General features: G+C 44.7%; 1 long non-coding RNA gene across 1 annotated transcript; it reads right to left on the bottom strand.

Moving 5' to 3' along the window:
• Positions 1-2,523: 2,523 nt before the first annotated feature.
• Positions 2,524-6,504, bottom strand: LOC124086064 (uncharacterized). Its single transcript, XR_006849702.2, has 3 exons — positions 6,377-6,504; positions 5,799-5,871; positions 2,524-5,066 (listed from the first exon to the last, which is right to left on the bottom strand). It is a non-coding gene; the product is annotated as an uncharacterized LOC124086064 (long non-coding RNA).
• Positions 6,505-6,729: the final 225 nt, after the last annotated feature.

Here is a 6,729-nt window from a genome sequence, read left to right on the forward strand (position 1 = left end):
GCCCCACGGAGGCTGCCCCTCCCCCATGAGAGCTTTGTGTGGTTGGATCTTATCACAGGCAGCAGGAGGAAGGGCACAGGGACTAGTGGGAAGGCCTCACCTTTGTAGAAGTGAAAGCAGGTCTTCAGTCTCTTCCACTTTCTTCCAGCAGTCACTATAACCTGAAAATGGAGGCTGGGTCATTGTGGAGAAGGGAATGTCCATGTGGGGCAGACTGGGAGAGTAGACTCTGGAGGGACAGCGCCAGTGTTCAAGGCCACAAGACAGGTGACAGGGATAGCAAGGCACATGCAGGGGCAGCACTTTGTCATTTCTTTCCACCTCTACCAACCCCCATTATACTCCCTATGGGGAGAAAGAGTCAGTCTTAAGGGCATGAGACCTTGTTCACACTTTGACCAGGAAGTCCCAGTACCATATCCAGATGAAGTGTGTGTGTTGGGGGTGGACAAGTGGCAGTCATTGTAGATAATATATCTGTCCCATTGGGAAGATGTCCCAAAAGGAAAGGAAATCAAATGATCTTTCCTTCTCCTCCTCCCATGTCCCCTCTACAACTTGTTGCTAAGGTAGCTGCCCTGGAATTGCTCCTCCCTGCAGGGAGCTGTAGGAGTTGTTGGTTGATGCCTCCTGGGCTGCTGCCTTCCTGCCTGGATCACTCCACCATGGGGCCCACCTCTGGGTCATGTATGCAGAATGGGAGAGGAGAGGCAAGATAAGGGGAGAAGGAGGACATGAGGGCAGAGGAATTCTAAAATATAAAAGGGTCTGGGCACCCCCACTTATTTATATATGCAGGTCTGGGACCCCTCTTCTGCAGAGGAACATAAATAAAACTCGCTTTCTATGCTTGCCTTGGTGTTTCTCGGGTGTTCAGTCTTCACCCCTAGGAAAACAACTCAGCCTTTGTGGATCCTCCTCACTGGCAGGATCTCAGACAGCAAGGCTCCAGTCGTGCCCACACCACCCCGGCCCACCACAGCTGCATTCTGGGCACAGAACCTGAGAAGTGTCATTGGTGTGATTTCTTTCTCAGGACCCTTCCTCTCAGGTTTCTGCAAGTTATATCTATCGTCTTGGACATGGCTCTGGTCTCTTGGGGACAGTAGATAGAAAGTCACCTCTGGGGTGGGAGGGCAGGGCCTTACCTTTCAGAATGCCACTCTTCTTCCTCTTCATGCTCTGTTCGTGTTTTACCTTCAGATGCTGACCAACAGGAAAAAAAAAAAAAGCGGCTGGTGTCCAGTTCTCCCTCTGCTGTACTAGACCAGCTACAGACATTCCATGTTTCTGAACAACATCACTTTCTACAGCTAGTGGAGACCCTTTTATTCAGAGAACATTTTTAAAGTAGCAGAACTTCATTTGTTTCCTTTGGAAAACAAAAGGGGATTTTCTATATGAACTACCCCATGCATGTCCTTAGTCACTGATCCTTGGCTCAGGAACAGACTCATTTCCACAGGCTCTTCTCAGCTGTTTAGCAGGGTTGTGCTCCCTGAGGCCAGAGGGGACTCCAGCAGGTGATGGAGGCCCTCAGGGCTCAGCACAGCCCTCACACCTCAGCCCAATACAGAGGAAAGGCCTGCTCCAGAGATACACACCAGAAGAAGATGACTGAATGAGCAGTGCTCAAGGCCTGTCCTCCTCCAGAGGTTCCCAGCTCCCTCAGGATCCAGACCTCAGCCACCGAGTCACTGTGTGTGCTTCACTCTGGGACCTGCAGCTCCCCCCTTGGATGGTCTGAGAGCTTCAGATAGGAGAAGCCCTAGTGCACACCCTCTCCCTGCCCTGCCCTGCCTGTCTCACAGTGATGCTCTGTTCTGTCCTAATGTTTTTTTTTGTTTTTTTTTTTTAACTGTCTCTATTTGTTTTGGAAAAATGGAAAGAAGAGGAGACAAAAGAGAATCTGTTTTTCTTTGGGTATGGCCTGAGGGTTTCTTACCTTCCTGAGTTTTCCCTTTTTGCTTGGTGGTGGGAAGGATGGATTACAATAAGAGGAGCAATAAGAGGAGAAAGAGCCCCAGTCCACACACAAAGGCAAGGATCATATCCATTGTCCAGGTGGTGAAGCTGGGGTTCAGCCATGTGTCACTAACGCTGTTCAGAGGAAAGAGAAATTTCTCCATCTTCTGAATCGCACTGTTCTGTTTGGACAAATGAGTCCTGAGAGTTCACTTCAGCAATGAGGAGTCCTACCCTGACCTTTGTCATACAGGGCTGTGCCCTCTCATCACAAAGGGATCCTGACAGCAGGGGAGGGGCAAGAAGACCACACCCCTGCCCACCCTCCAGCCCAGCATGTTCCCTACTCTTCTAGGCTGTCTAGATCCTTCCTTCTAGTTCCACCTGCTCACCCTACCACAGGAGACCTTAGTCCATGTCCTGTTGTTTCTGCCTACCATGTAGACATGACCTGCTTTTTTGTCTATCTGTTTAGCTCCATTGATATGACACTTTTGGAAAACTGGATCATTCCTGTAATTGTTATTTCACAGGGATTGTTACTCTCAGGTTCCCCCTCTCTGCAGTTGCAGCTTCCCACATTGTAGTTCCTTGCCTTGCATCAACTCAGACACAGAACTGAGATGTCTTCTGTATGTATTTTTGTGAATTTTGAATAAAATTTCTTCATCATTTTTTTCTAGTTAATTTTATTATCTTCAGTTAGAGGGTCTTGAACAACAACAAATAACTAAATTAAAATATACCATTATTAAGAATTCAGAAGAACAGTATAGAAAGTTTTTTAAAAATTCAAAGAATTTTTTGGGTATTTCTAGTGTGTTTGATTCCAAAATCAATGAATGTTCAATGGCAGAAGATATTTTTGAGAATTTCTATACAAACACAGACATGGACACACAGAGGCACACACACACACACAGAGATGCAACCCCAAGTATTCATGTGTGATATGCATACCAAAGATGCATCCTGTGATGTGCATCGCAATGGATTTTTTTTTTTACAAAGAAGAAACATTGAATCCAGAGGTCTGTGTTTTATAACAAATTTGCCAAGTTTCCAGCCCTTATTTTACAAGGAGTGTTTCTTCCCCCTTCTGCCTCCTTTCTCTCTGAGTCTCTCCTCCCACATGTGTCAGTAGCCGTGGTGATGGGGACGTCCAGGTCAGGCAGCCCCACTTGCGGGAAGGACCTCTGCTCCATGCTGCTGTGTCCCCTCTGCTCCTTTACTGTACACAGGTTGGCTGTACTGATGTGGGTCTGTTTCTGGGTCATATTTGCTAAGACTTCATTGTTATGTTTTCTTATCTTCTTTTAGGACTTAGTCTGTAGATTTCCTCTAATCTTTGTCTGATTTTGTTATTACATTAGAGCTGGTTTGATACAGTGAGTTAGAAGGTAGCTCCTTTGCTTTAATCTTCTGGAAGAGATCTTAGAGAATTGATATAATTTCTATCTTAAATGTTTGTTAGGATTCACCAGGAACCTATCTTGAACTGGTGGCTTGGCCTTATTGGTTCTGTATCTTTGATAAGTTACAGTTCTGTTCAGATTGATCATTTCTTTTTGTGTTAAATCTAGCATATTTGTCTTGCAAGAAATCAGTACATTTCCTGTAGTTTCTTGAGTTTAAGAACATGGAGTTGTTTGTGGTATTCCTTTACTGTCTTTCTAATGTCCATGGGATCTGTATGGATACCACCCTTGTAACTTCCAATCTTCCTCATTTTTATCTTCTATTTTCTTTGATATATTGTCTAAAGGCTCATTGATTATCATGATTTTAATTGACAGATAATCACACACACACACACACACACACACACACACACACATATATAGGGCCTAAGGGCCTAATATAATGTTAGGATACACTATGTCAGGTCAACTACTATATCCTACCCATTGCTTCCCAGACTTATTTCTTTATGTGAGAAAATTTAAACTACATTTTAGCAACTTTGAAATATTAACTATAGTCCCTATGTTAATCAGCTTTTTGTCCCTGTGAATGAAATACTTGGCAAGAATAACTTAGAGCAAGAAAAGTTTACTTTGGGTTCTGCCATCTCCATCCCTGGGTGCAGGGTGAGGTAGAACATCATGGTGGAAGGGCATGGCAGAGGAAACTGCTCAGCCCATGGCAGACAAGAAGCAGAGAGAACCAGGTGTGGTGGTGTGTGCCTGTAATCCCAGAGGCTCCAGAGGCTGAGTCAGGAGGGCAGGAGGATTGCAAGTTCAAAGCCAGCCTCAGCAACTTAGCAGGGACCTAAGCAACTTAGTGAGACCCTGTGTCAAAATAAACATAAAAGGGCTGAGGATGTAGCTCAGTGGTTAGGTGCCCCAGATTTAATCTCTGGTCTAAATGAATAAATACATAAATAGGCACAGAAAGATAGGGGGGCGCAAAGAGAGAAGCCTGGGGCCCTACATACTGTTTCTTAATGTTACATTGTGCACTCAAAAGGCACCTTCTGTGACCTAGTTTCTCCAGCCACACCCATCTGTCTGCAGTTAGCACTCAGTGGTCCATTCAGATTAATTCATCTAAAGGAGTAGTCCACCTATAAGTTTGCAGAACTCATAATCCAATCTTTTCACCTCTGAATATTTGTGCATTACCTAATACCTGTGCTTTTGGGGGGACATTCCTAGATCTAAACCAGGATAATCACCATTCTTTACTGGACTTTAGAAAATGACTTCCTCACCCTTTGATTTTCTGCTGTTTGAGTATAAAATGTGAATGTTTTTTTGTTTGTTTAGTTTTGCTTTGTATTTCCCCTGCTTGGTGAGGGAAGGTATTCCTGGCCGTATGATTATATCTCAGTCTTTTAGTGAGTGTGGGCTCTTGAAAGGAGCTGCATCGGTTTCCTCATTTTCCCCACTCTCATGGGACAAGATATGTCTGGAGGCAGCTGTGGTTGGATGTTTTCCTCTCTCATATGGAAGAGCAGTGGGCGCTGGTGTTGAGTGTGTCTCTTCTTCCAGGTGGAGGGCTAGAGCAGGCTTGAGTATGGTAGTTCCCTTATCTTGGGTCATTTAGGGTCTGACGAAATCTCAGTAGGCTATTCTTTTGTAAAATAGTTTAGATGTCACCTGTAAAGCAGATGGGATGCACTTAGCTTTCTGGCAAGAACAACAATGGAAAATGTACTTCTAGGATTTTGTCATGGTGGGAAGGGAGCTGAAACTAGTAGATGCAGCCTTTACAACAGCCGTTGTTAGGAGTGTAAGATGACCTACCACAAGTGGAGCCACTGTCTAAAAATTTACTGGACATAATGTGAACTGGCCTACCTATAAAGGTGGGTGGATGGCCTATGTCACCAGCATCACTCTTGTATAGCACAGACCCCTAAATAAAGGGCATGTGTGTTACACCAATGCAGAGTTCTCACCAACAACTTGTTGAATAGGTGCCTTTACCTATTTCCCACCACCCAGGTGGCTGCCCCAGTGCCACTGGTCTTCCAAGTGTGTGAGGAGTATCCCCCCCATGCCTGGAAATTGTTCATATACAGATGGGTCCAGCATGGGGGGAGTCAAGAATTTGTACTGATTTTGAATTACAACCTGTTATTCATACTTTCTGGCATGAGACAGAAGAAAATTTGAACAGCCAGAAGATAGAATTATTCACTATGGCTTGTAGTACCTGTGAGCTGGTCACTGGATATTTGTACTAACTGGACAGTTCACCATGGCCTCACATTGTAGATGGCACAGTTGCCAGTGGACTATGGTCTTTACTGGGTAAACTTTTCTTGGAAGCCAACATTTGACAACAAATGTGACATGAAACTGGAAAATTGATTATTAAACACTCACCTTTGTCCCTGTAAATATGGAGCTGGATGCTTTGACTTTGATGCAGGCTCTGGCCAGGACCCAGGCAGTGGACCTGATGAGGAGAGTACAGAGAAGGTAATTTAGAAAGTGCCAAAATGTGATGGAACAGGACTTAAGGGACAGGATTATCCCTAAAATATAATGACTTGCTCCTGGAAACATCCCAGTGACAGGTGTGCTCCTGCCTCCTGTCCTGTCCTTTGAGCCACATTCAGGAAAAATACACTGAACAGTCCAACTAGTTTGGGACTGGCAGATTGTTCATATCAGCCTTTTGCCAAACAATAAAGGACACACAAAGCCTTAACCCTGTGTAGCTTTCCATAACAAGAGAGCTATTCAAAACACCACTTTCAAAGGTCTTGAGAAACTAACATAATGTATGGGTACTGACGCTGGATTGTCAGTCAGGACACCCAGTTCACAGGCCATGTTTTTCAGCATTGTTCCCAAGGACATGAAACATGAGGAAACTTCCATCTGCCATATAACTCTAAGTCAGCAAGCAAGTTTGGTGGAGAGAGAGCAAGTCTTATTCAAGCATTAGGCAAACCCACCTTGGCCAGTTGGACTGGAATCTTTGGAGAAATGTATGTACAATATGCCAAAATACACTCTACTGCCATGTAGATCTAAAAAGAACAAAGAAAAAAGAAAAAAAGAAATGTTAATAGATTTAAATGCCCATAAGTCTTGGATGCCTTCTCCTATGAGCAGCTGGGAGCTCTGGCCCCTGCCCCAAACACCATGCATGTCCAAGCTGTGCACCCAGATGGTATACTACCAGAGTTGATGCAAAGACAAAGAGCTCTGGGGTTTTGCACCCAGTAAGCATTAAGTCCAGGGTGGGGACAATTCCATGGGGGCTCAAGTGGCTTGTCCCCCACAGATGGGTTGGCTATTTCTTGCC

The sequence above is a fragment of the Marmota monax genome, unplaced genomic scaffold (genome assembly GCF_021218885.2).
Source record: "Marmota monax isolate L192 unplaced genomic scaffold, Marmota_monax_Labrador192_F-V1.1 WCK01_AAM20220418_F8-fsc00854, whole genome shotgun sequence".
NCBI lineage: Eukaryota > Metazoa > Chordata > Mammalia > Rodentia > Sciuridae > Marmota > Marmota monax.